Source organism: Montipora foliosa, chromosome 10 (genome assembly GCF_036669935.1).
Source record: "Montipora foliosa isolate CH-2021 chromosome 10, ASM3666993v2, whole genome shotgun sequence".
Taxonomy (NCBI): domain Eukaryota; kingdom Metazoa; phylum Cnidaria; class Anthozoa; order Scleractinia; family Acroporidae; genus Montipora; species Montipora foliosa.
In genome coordinates, this window is record NC_090878.1 from 29,082,739 (window position 1) to 29,093,143 (window position 10,405).

The 10,405-nt window shown below is 39.5% G+C and overlaps 1 protein-coding gene across 8 annotated transcripts in view; it reads left to right on the forward strand.

Annotated features, from left to right (window-relative positions):
- Positions 1-1,113: 1,113 nt before the first annotated feature.
- LOC137973929 (uncharacterized) overlaps positions 1,114-10,405 on the forward strand; it is a 16,456-nt gene continuing 7,164 nt past the window's right edge. For 2 of the 8 annotated variants that reach the window (XM_068820834.1, XM_068820831.1), the window contains exons 1-3: positions 2,024-2,116; positions 3,646-3,697; positions 3,918-3,972. The gene's annotated coding sequence lies outside the window, so the exon portion shown is untranslated. Of the gene's footprint in view, positions 1,341-2,023; positions 2,117-2,848; positions 2,908-3,645; positions 3,698-3,917; positions 3,973-10,405 lie in introns of those variants that run through there. The other 6 variants (XM_068820829.1, XM_068820828.1, XM_068820833.1 and 3 more) reach the window with 5 other exon arrangements.

Consider the following 10,405-nt stretch of genomic DNA (forward strand, 5'->3'; position numbering starts at 1 on the left):
ACACATTACGCATGCGCACAACCATTTCACCCGGTCAATTAGCAGCCATGGACAGCTTTTTCGGCCTTTTGGGCCTCATCAGCATGGCGTAGCTAACATACCACGCGGGTGTGTTTAGCACCCCTTTAAGTGGCAGTCTCACATGCCAAACATGTGGTAGGCTGGGTTGGGAACAGCAAAACTGTTCTCCCACGGCAAGCGTGTGGGAAGGTGGATCACCTTAAGAGATCGGTGTCTCACGTAAATTAAAAACAGCAATAAAAGCAAGGTGACACACGCTACACCGGGTTGGTGTTAGCGTGTGTCACCTTGCTTTTATTGCTGTTTTTTTCGCTCCGCTCTCGACGGACTATAAGAAAACAAAGGGACTGCTCGTTCCAGCTTTCGCGCGGCCAAGTTTCGCGCGGCCTGTTTTTTTTGCTCCGCTCTCGACGGACTATAAGAAAGCAAAGGGACTGCTCGTAGTCTAGGTTAACCACACTTTTTACGGAGACCGTGTGAAGAATATGGCACTCGGTTACTGATTAAGCCTAAGCACTCGTTTAAAATTTTAGCTGTCATTTTACGGTTCGGTTAACTATAGCTACAATTTTTACCAAGCGCTCGCTTCAGTGCTTAGGCCTAAGCATTCTTTTAAGATTTTAGCTTTCAATTTACGGTTCGGTTAACTACACTTTTTACCGAGATCGTGTGAAGAATATAACACTCGTTTACTGATTAAGCCTAAGCGCTCGTTTCAGTGATTAGGTCTAAGCACTCTTTTAAAAATTGTAGCTTTCTTCTTACGGTTCTGTTAACTACACTTTTTACCGAGATCCTGTCAAGAATATAGCACTCGTTTACTGATTAAACGTAAGCGCTCGTTTCAGTGATTAGGCCTAAGGGGTGGTATTAAGCACTGCGTAGCCACGTAGCCACTTCTTCGGCTTACCAACATATTCTAGGGGGAGGGTTGGTATTAACCACTACTTAGCCGCGTTGCCATTACTTTGGAGGCGGGGTATTCAGCCAGTTACTCAAAATTACGTATGTCGCTTTCAGTAAGCACGTCGAATGTTGAGCACGCTATGACCATGTTTGGACATTGTGACAACGTGCTGAATAATAATATGTATAATGTAAATTTTAGAATGCCGAGGTGAACATTTTCTTAAGTATACCCCAGAGCAAAGTTTTGCGTCCAGTATTTCCGTACATTTCTTACGATTTAACTCGATGGACTTGTTTCTGTTGAAATATTGATGTACCAGAAGACAGCAATTGAAGGTATTGTAGTATTTTACGATACTCAGGGTGAAGCAGATTGACTTAAGTCGCTGGCAAAGTTACACTTAATTAAGGTTAGTGTATTCTTTCTTTCAAGACAGAACAGAATTTTTTGCCTTTCATTTTCCTGCATTTGCGTTGAAATCAGTACAACGAGCCATCATTTTAATTTTAAACCCGGCGTCCGGATTTCCGCCCAGCTAGTGAACATATTTGAGCACACGTTAGCGTTAGATCTCCGGCTTAAAGGAAATCCTTTCGGCAGGAGGACGACTTACTATTTACCGATTCTTTATACCTGACACATTTTCTTCAACGGGAAGAAGGTCATCAAGTTTAAATGATAAGAGGCAATGAAAAGAAGCCATTATATCATTATATAGACATACATACATAGATGTTAAATATTTTTTTAGGCTAAATTTATGAAATTGTCGACCTCAAATTTAAACCGCACATATACACACTGTACAGGTGTCGATGTGTAGAACCCGGCTCAGAACTCCGGATCATTTTTCCCTCGTTTCTTTGTTTTGAACTTACACCAGTGGATAGCTATCCACTGGTGTAGCGTGCAAACACATTTATACAGCCATGTGACTCCTAACCATCTTGTCTAGATTCAAATTATGTCAGTATTCCTTTTACGTTTTACAGTGCATTTCACAAAACTTGCGAAGCTCGTTGTGAATTTCTTAAGTTCGTTTCGAACTTGAGAATTTCATTACGTAGCTGTCAATCAAATGGCGAACTTCGAAACAAACTTGGGAATTTCGCGCCGAACTTCGTGGGAATGAACACTGAACACTCATCACAAATATGCGTTGTCCTCGCAAGCTGCTAAATACTGGTAAAGTATATTTTCATTTTCAAGAGTCAGTGATTCCTGTGGAATAACGCTGAATTTCATGAAAGAATATAAACCAAGATCTTGCGTTGCACTGCGGCTGCATGCAGGCGACGGGACATTTTCGGGCAAACATTGGAACATTATTCTTTACCTGTTTGTTTTGGATTTCACTGCTGTAAATGCTGGGGTGGTACATGTAGTTTTATAACACTCCATATAATTATTCATATCATTCAGCACGCGCTGACCGAGTGATATTTCTTCATTTGTTGTCTTCGATATTCCCTCTGCGAACGAAAATATCTACATTTTTTTTTTTTGGCAATGGTTTTCTGGGAAGTCTCATTTCCTGTCCTATTTGAGATGCTCCTTTCCATTCTAACCAGCTTTCAATAATTTTCTGCCGAACAAACCTTGGAATTGCCTTCCTTGCAGAGTGAAGGCACCCATTTCAAAACAACACCAGAGAGCAATGGTGAAATTACTTCGCCACATTCCCACGAAGTTCGGCGCGAAATTCCCAAATTCATTTCAAAGTTTCCCATTTGTTTGACAGTTACGTATTGAAATTCCCAAGTTCGAAGCGAACTTATGAAATTTACAACGAACTTTGCAAATCGCCTGTCAAACGTTTTGTGAAATGCACTGTAATTTTTTAATTCAGATGTGACTGAAGCACACGTACATATATAAAAACAATCTACCACTATTGCTTATCTCTTAATTTATTTCGGGATCAATATTATTGCTGCTGAACCAGTTTCAACGAACAAGGACATTGCATATTAAAGGTAATTAAACATTTGAAATCCCTTACTGGGTCTAGTCTTAGCTTGTGGGCTAAACAATCAGTTTAGTTTAAAGCAAGGGAGCAATAAACGTTTTGATAACAGTCATTTTATCTCGATCCGTGTCAACTTGAAATGCCTCATTCATTTGCACAGTTTGTTCGAGTGTGCATATCTTGTTGGTCTTCATGTTTTTGGCATTTGTGATTCGAAGGCCTCTCCCCAACGTAATATAAATTATAGGCCATCTTACAGTTGTTTGCTCAGTGAACTAGCCTATGAATAGCCTTGTATTGATACAGACATCACTGCTTTTATCATGATTTTGTGTTATTGTAATTCTACATGTAATTACACTGTAGTCTATATTAACATTAGAAAAGCACAAAGGTTTGTATCAAAGCAGGGTCACCGGCCAGGTAACTTGGCCACAACTGTAAAATGGTCTATTTGTGATAATTATGTCTAGGCTTAAATGATTTGTGGTTAGGAAAGTTCAACTTTTTCCTTACAGGAGTTATTTGTCGTATAAATTAACAACAAGCTAAGTGTTCTTTGACAAATTTTTCATATCGATAAAAAAGGTGTCAGCTAATGCCTCCGGTCCTAGTCCTATCTAAATTTCATTGCTGTCAGCATTCCTTTTACTTTTACTTTGTAATAATGTAATTCAGTTGTGACTGATGCACACAAGCAAACAATCTACATGTATCAATTGCCTATCCATTAATTTATTTGCAGTGGGATCAATTATTGCTGTTGAACCAGTTCCGACGAACAAGGACATTGCAAGGTAATTAAAAATTTTCCCCTACTTGGTCTAATTAATTATTTGTTTGTTGATTGATCAAATTATCCTTCAGTCTGTCTATTTTTTGCTTGTACATCCAGAAAGTAAGTAAGGAAATAACATATGCATTCCTTTAATTTTTTTAATTTTTGTAATTCACTTGTGACTGACGCAGGCATGCAAACAATCTACTAGTATTGCTTATCCCTCACTTTATGCGTAGGGTGATTCATTATTGCTGCTGAGCCAGCAGTTTCAACGAACGAGGACATTGCAAGGTAATTAAACATTTTCCCCTTCTTGGTCTAGTTAATTATTTGTTTGTTGCTTGATTGAAATATCCTGCATTCTATTCTTTGCTTGTACATCCAGAAAGTAAGTAAGGAAATAACATATGTGGAGTATTCCCTAAGTAGAGTAAGTTTTGTTTCACTTGTCTTATCCCGTAAGATTACCGAAGGAGTCTGTCGTGAAGCAAAAGATAATTAAGTTGCATTAAAGGAAAAAGGAAAGGCAAGATTGCTTTGAACAATTCAGCTGTGATACGCGTAATTCTGATTCGGGGAGGTCTCCTTGCTTTGAAGTCTCACTTAAGGCTAAGCAAGACCAGAGCCTCATATATACTTAGTGTCCCTTCACACCCTTTAACCGTGTGGGACTAAACATCAGTTTTTTGAAGCAATGGAGCAATAAACTATTTGAATAACAGGCATTTCAGTCTCGATCCGTGTTTGCACAGTTTGTGGGAGTATGCATGACTTGTTGAACTTCTTCATGTTCATAACGAGCCGCAACTGAACAGAAGTTCAAATATTCAAAAGGATGGTTGCTACGGGATGACTTCATTATCTGGCTTAGTGTGCATCATTCCATTGACACCTCTTTAATATCATTTTGTACAAACGTTTTGTACTGTGAGATAGTCAAGCCTGGTTATTTTAATCTAATGGGCAGGATCAGCCTTGTCAGGTCTTTGATTTCATAATTATGATATTTCTGCATATGCAAAAGCAGGAAAATTCACTTTCCCTCGATCGAGTGCAGCGATGAACCCCTTCGAGGGCAACGGTTTCTTCTTAACGGAAAGATTTGTGGCGCCCTTAGTGATGGAAAACGCACAATGTATGTCAAGGAGCCCTTTGGTAGCAAATTTTCCAATGGAATTTGCCTTGGTTCCTCTCGAGAACTTGAAAAATGGCGGGAGTTTCGATCGACCATTCGTTTGGAGTGATGTGTGCCATCCTCGAGCAGAAATTTAAAGAGCGCAAAAAATTGGAAAGTACATGTATGCTAATGGATTGTCAATGCCCTAAATTCACTTCAAATCGATGCAGAGCGTGACGACATTTAAGATAAGTACTGTACATCTAGCGCGATCGACCAAGCTAGCTGCTACCAACTACTTAAATTAAAAATGATCTTGATCGTGGGCAAGAGCGGTTGAAGAAATCGTAATGTGAAATTGTTAACACCGGAGGCAAAGGTGAAGCCAAAGATGGTGGAGAGAGGAGGATGAGGTGGCCGGATCTGATTAATCAGCTTACATTTTGTGAGGAAATAGTTCAGGAATCAAGGTTCAAGTTGTAATAACATGTTTGTTTGTTTGTTTTTTTCACCTTCATTGTTATTCTAGGCCAATTTGTCTATCCTTTCTGGTTACCCAAGCTGAACTCAGGACTGGCATTCAGCTCTAGTCATTTCATGAGCTCATGTGGGATATAAAACATGTTTACTTATTTTTCTTTTACATTCAATATGAATTGTATCAATGCTGTATATCCTTCCTGGTTCATCCAGACTGAAGTGGTATTCACAGTAATACCTGAGTGCTGCTAGGATATATAGCATGTTTAGTACAATGTAATTCTTTGTTGACCTTTGCTGTTCATCAAAACCATTGTTGTATACATTTGTATCTTTTCTGGTTAAGCAGGCTGACGTCCTGGCATTCTGTGTGATCCCTGAGCACTTCTGAGCAATACATGTATAACATATATATGTTTTGTTTCTATAATTATCTACTTTTCTGGTTCACCCAGGCTGGAGTCCTTGCATTCTGTGGAGTCCTGGCATTGTGCGTGATGCCTGAGTGCGTCTGGGATATATAACAAAGTCATGTTTTATTTCTTTTCTTTTAAATTTTCACTTTTAAGTAGGCTATAATGTTATCTGTCCTTTCTGGTTCACCCAGGCTGAAGAGCTGGCATTGTGCGTGATGCCTGAAATCGTCTATGATACATGTAGATAACATGTTTTCTTTCTTTTCTTTGAAAAATTCACTTTTAACTAGGTTATAATGTTATCTATTCTTTCTGGTTCACCCAGGCTGAAGTCCTCAGTGGCATTGTGTGTGATGCTTGAGTGCTTCTGGGATATAATAACAAAGTCATGTTTTGTTTCTGTTCTTTTAAATTTTCACTTTTATTAATTAAAAGTAGGCTATAATGTTATCTGTCCTTTCTGGTTCACCCATGCTGAAGTCCTGTTATTGTGCATGATGCCTGAAATCTTCTATGATACATGTAGATAACATGTTTTCTTTCTTTTCTTTGAAAAATTCACTTTTAACTACAGTAGGCTATAATGTTATCTATAATTCTTTCTGGTCCACCCAGGCTGAAGTCCTCAGTGGCATTTGTGTGTGATGCCTGAGTGCTCCTGGGATATAATAACAAAGTCATGTTTTGTTTCTCTTCTTTGAAAATTTCACTTTTAACTAAGCTATAATGTTATCTATTCTTTCTGGTTTACCCAGGCTAAAGTCCTGGCATTGTGCAATGATGGCTGAGTGTGTCTGGGAATAAAACATGTTTTGTTTCTTTTCTTTGAAACTTTCACTTTTAACTAGGCTATAATGTTAATTTATTCTTTCTGGTTCACCCAGGATGACATCCTGGCATTGTGCATGATGCCTGAGTGCATCTGAGATATACAGTTGTATAACAAGGTCATGTTGTATTTCTCTTCTTTGAAAATATCACTTTTAACTAGGCTTTAATGTTTTTTGTATCTAATTCCTTTCTGGTTCACCCAGGCTGAAGTCCTGGTATTGTGCGTGATGGCTGCGTGCATCTGGGATATATAACAAAGTCATGTTTTATTTCTCCTCTTTGAAAATTTCACTTTTAACTAGGCTATAATGTTACATGTATCTATTCTTTCTGGTTCACCCAGGCTGAAGTTCTGGTATTTTGTGTGATGCCTAAGTGCTTCTGGGATATATAACAAAGTCATTTTTTTATTTTTCTTCTTTGGAAATTTCACTTTTAACTTAGACTATAATGTTATCTGTCCTTTTTTGTTCACTCAGGGTGAAGTCCTGGTATTGTGTGTGATGCCTGAGTGCTTCTGGGATATAATTATAACAAAGTCATGTTTTATTTATCTTCTTGTATGTGATGCCTGAGTGCTTCTGGGATATATAACAAAGTCATGTTTTATTTCACTTCTTTGAAAATTTCACTTTCAACTAGGCTATAATGTTATCTGTCCTTTCTGGTTCACCCAGGCTGAAGTCCTGGCATTGTGCGTGATGCCTGATTGCATCTGGGATATATAACAAAGTCATGCTTTATTTCTCTTCTTTGAAGAATTTCACTTTTACATGTAACTACTCCATAATGTCATCTATTCTATCTGGTTCACCCAGGCTAAAGTCCTGGTATTGTGTGTGACACCAGCACGTGACATATCCTAACGGATTCACCTTGACATGGTATCGTGAGAAGCACGGCCATGAGGCTTTGCGTGGCTCAAGCGAAGCTTTGTTTCAGTACCTCTTTCGAGTGATTAAAAACTCAAAGGAATTGATTGTTAGGGTAGGTGCATAAGAGTACAGATGGCATTTTATATGTTGGTTTGCTTTGTTTAATGTACTCCAGAAAAGGAAACTCAAACTAAGTTCTCCTTCTTTCATTTCCTTTTTGTCTAGCAAGTGTAGACTCCATCCTCTCTGTGCTGAAACATGTACAATTAACATAGTTGTTTTCAGAGTCAGGCATTTCAGGCTTAAATGACTTGGCACAGAAAGTGATGATAAATAACACAGTACCAGATCTACATCCCACGTGGTACGGTACCGTCGCACAGGTGGATTGTTGTCTTGAAATACATGTACCCTTTATGAAGCAATAGGATGGCAAACCGTGTTCACCTTGTCACGAGGGGTAATGATAGCCGATAGAGCACTTCTGGCTGTGTTTATGATGGTGTATGAAAGCCCTTGTTCATGCAAACTCACCAGGAAATCCAATACTTTGTTTATAGGTGGATTGTACAAATCAATTTCCATTTACAGTTCCATTGATTGATATATGAGGTATAGTGTTTTTGGGTCCCATTTGACCATGATTGTACAGAAATGTGGGTACCTTTGCTCGAAGTCGGTCTCTGCTGGAGAGACTCTCTGATACTTTGCAAGCCAGTAGTTGTAGTTTTCTGCTGAGAGGGTGAATTGCATTACAATACGATAAATACATACTTAATTGATCGCTCCCCATAGGGGTTTTTAAAGGCCAAAGGAACACAAGAACTGAAGCGATGGAACAGAACAACAACAACAACAACTGTTAAGAATCCCAACTGGCCGGAGGCAAACCAGTTGTCTGTTTACTACAAGTGCAGCTGGGAAGATGAACCAGGGACTACCAGGAATAAATTCAGCGAATGGTCAGAGTAGTTCATGAACCCAGGATCTCCGGACCTCAAGACAATCGCCCTAACCACCAGGCCACACTGCCTCCCCTCTTTCCTGTGCAGCAGGTACAAGAGACTGTCTGACTGGGTAAGTGCTAGAGAATGGTCTGTCGGAAGATCCAGAAGGAGTGTAAGCTAGGGTTGTGTTGTTCGTAGTGGAACAAAAAGACCTCGTGTTGATTGTTCTTGTTCGATCGATTTTTCGTTTGTTGTGCGTTTTACCAGCTCTTATGAAACTTGTCACGCAGCATTTTGCCAAACAACATCTGTGATTTGTCATCGTTGAGGAATGTTACTTGTCAGTTGACAAACATGGCAGACTCTGTGGAAGACCCACCATTCCTGAAAAAGAGATTACAGAGGACGTCGAAGTTGCATTGTCAGAAGGTATAAATGGAGTGCAGATCTCCAGGCCCATCCATGAGAGAGATCTTTTGTGCAACTTGCACGACATCAATGTTGCCACACAAGTTTGACGTATAAAAACCGTCAAATAAGGGAGAAAGCATTGGATCAGATAGGAGAAACTCTGCATTGAACAAAACCCAAACTCCAGAAGTAAAGTAATACACAAAAGAGCCGCACTCTTTCGCTGTAGAGGGGCCATCTTGGCTGCAGACAACAACAACCAATCAGCCAATCAGCGGGCAGAATTATTCACGTTGGCAAAAACTTGCGGTGATCATTTTTGTTGGGTTGACAAGTTGGGGAAAGGAGTGGTAGGATGAGCAAATCGCTCTTCAACTTGCATGGCATCAATGTGGCCTGACAAGTTTGGCAAAAATGTTGCTCGTATTTCCTTGATTTTGCTTGTTTGTGGTCACAATCTCGTTCCCAGAGTCATCGTTTCCTTGACCGTTCTGCTGGACAAGGGTAACAGAGGCTCTGGGAATAAGACTGAGTCTTTCAATCTCTTAACAGTGATTTGCGTCTGACAACTCGTTCCTTGAATGCAGTCATGGGTGCTTGCGTCATGCCGTGTCTTTTAGCAGCAAAACTAACTTTGTTCACATTACGTCGCCATCGGTGGTAGACCAAAAACAAAAGATCTCTCATGATCTCCTTTTGTTCGTCGAGCACCAATTGTACATTACGTTATTGCTGTCTGTGTCTCAAGAGGTTGGTTTCAAAACATCTAGTTGCTTCCCAAATGAAACCACCCGTTCAAGTGTCTAAATCAAACCATGGGAGTTTCCGTCTCGTGGGAAATTATTTAGTCACTTTATGATCCCTTTGTTAGGGAATTGCATGTGTTGTTGCGCATGGGTTACGTGTTCAAACTTGCCCCTAATTTATGCACACGCTTCGCCATTTTATCTCGTGTACGTAGGTGACTTGCATCTCATTAGCCTAACCCTATTTTATGCGATGCGCGTGTTCCGATTCCGTGACGTCTTTCGTTTCGAAAATACAGCATTTTGAATATTTTCGAATCATTACCTTGCGTTACGCCATGAATAATTCATGATGCGAAGCTATTGGGTTCAAAGAAAAAATGTCTATCCCTATTAATTTTGCGCTGCAAGCAGAGTCTCCTTTGATCTTCCTAGGTAAGTCGGGAATAGTAAGAAGACTTTGCCAGCCACCTCAACATTTCATATTGAGCATGCGTTAAAAATTCAAATGGTGTCAGTCACGGTTGTCCAGTAACCAAAAACGAAAGCAAACAGGCGGGATATTTTGGAACAAATCTGGCAAACACACGATAACCGAGAGCTGCTACTTTAAAATTTCATCACATTGTTCCTGAAAATATATAGGTTTCTGGCAGACCATTTTCTGTAACCGACATGCGGATGAAATACTCATGTGAATTTAGACAGTTAAAAATGCCATGCTGTTCTAAATTTAAGAAAAAAATTGATGACACGTGGCGATTGATCATGTTGGGAAAAAAAACAGGTTTGACAAGTCGCAACTGGACTGACTCATAATTTTTTTTTTTTTTGATAAGAAGCAAATCAAAGAATGTTGAGGCGGCTGGTAGAATCTTCTTCCTCTTCCCGACATATCTAG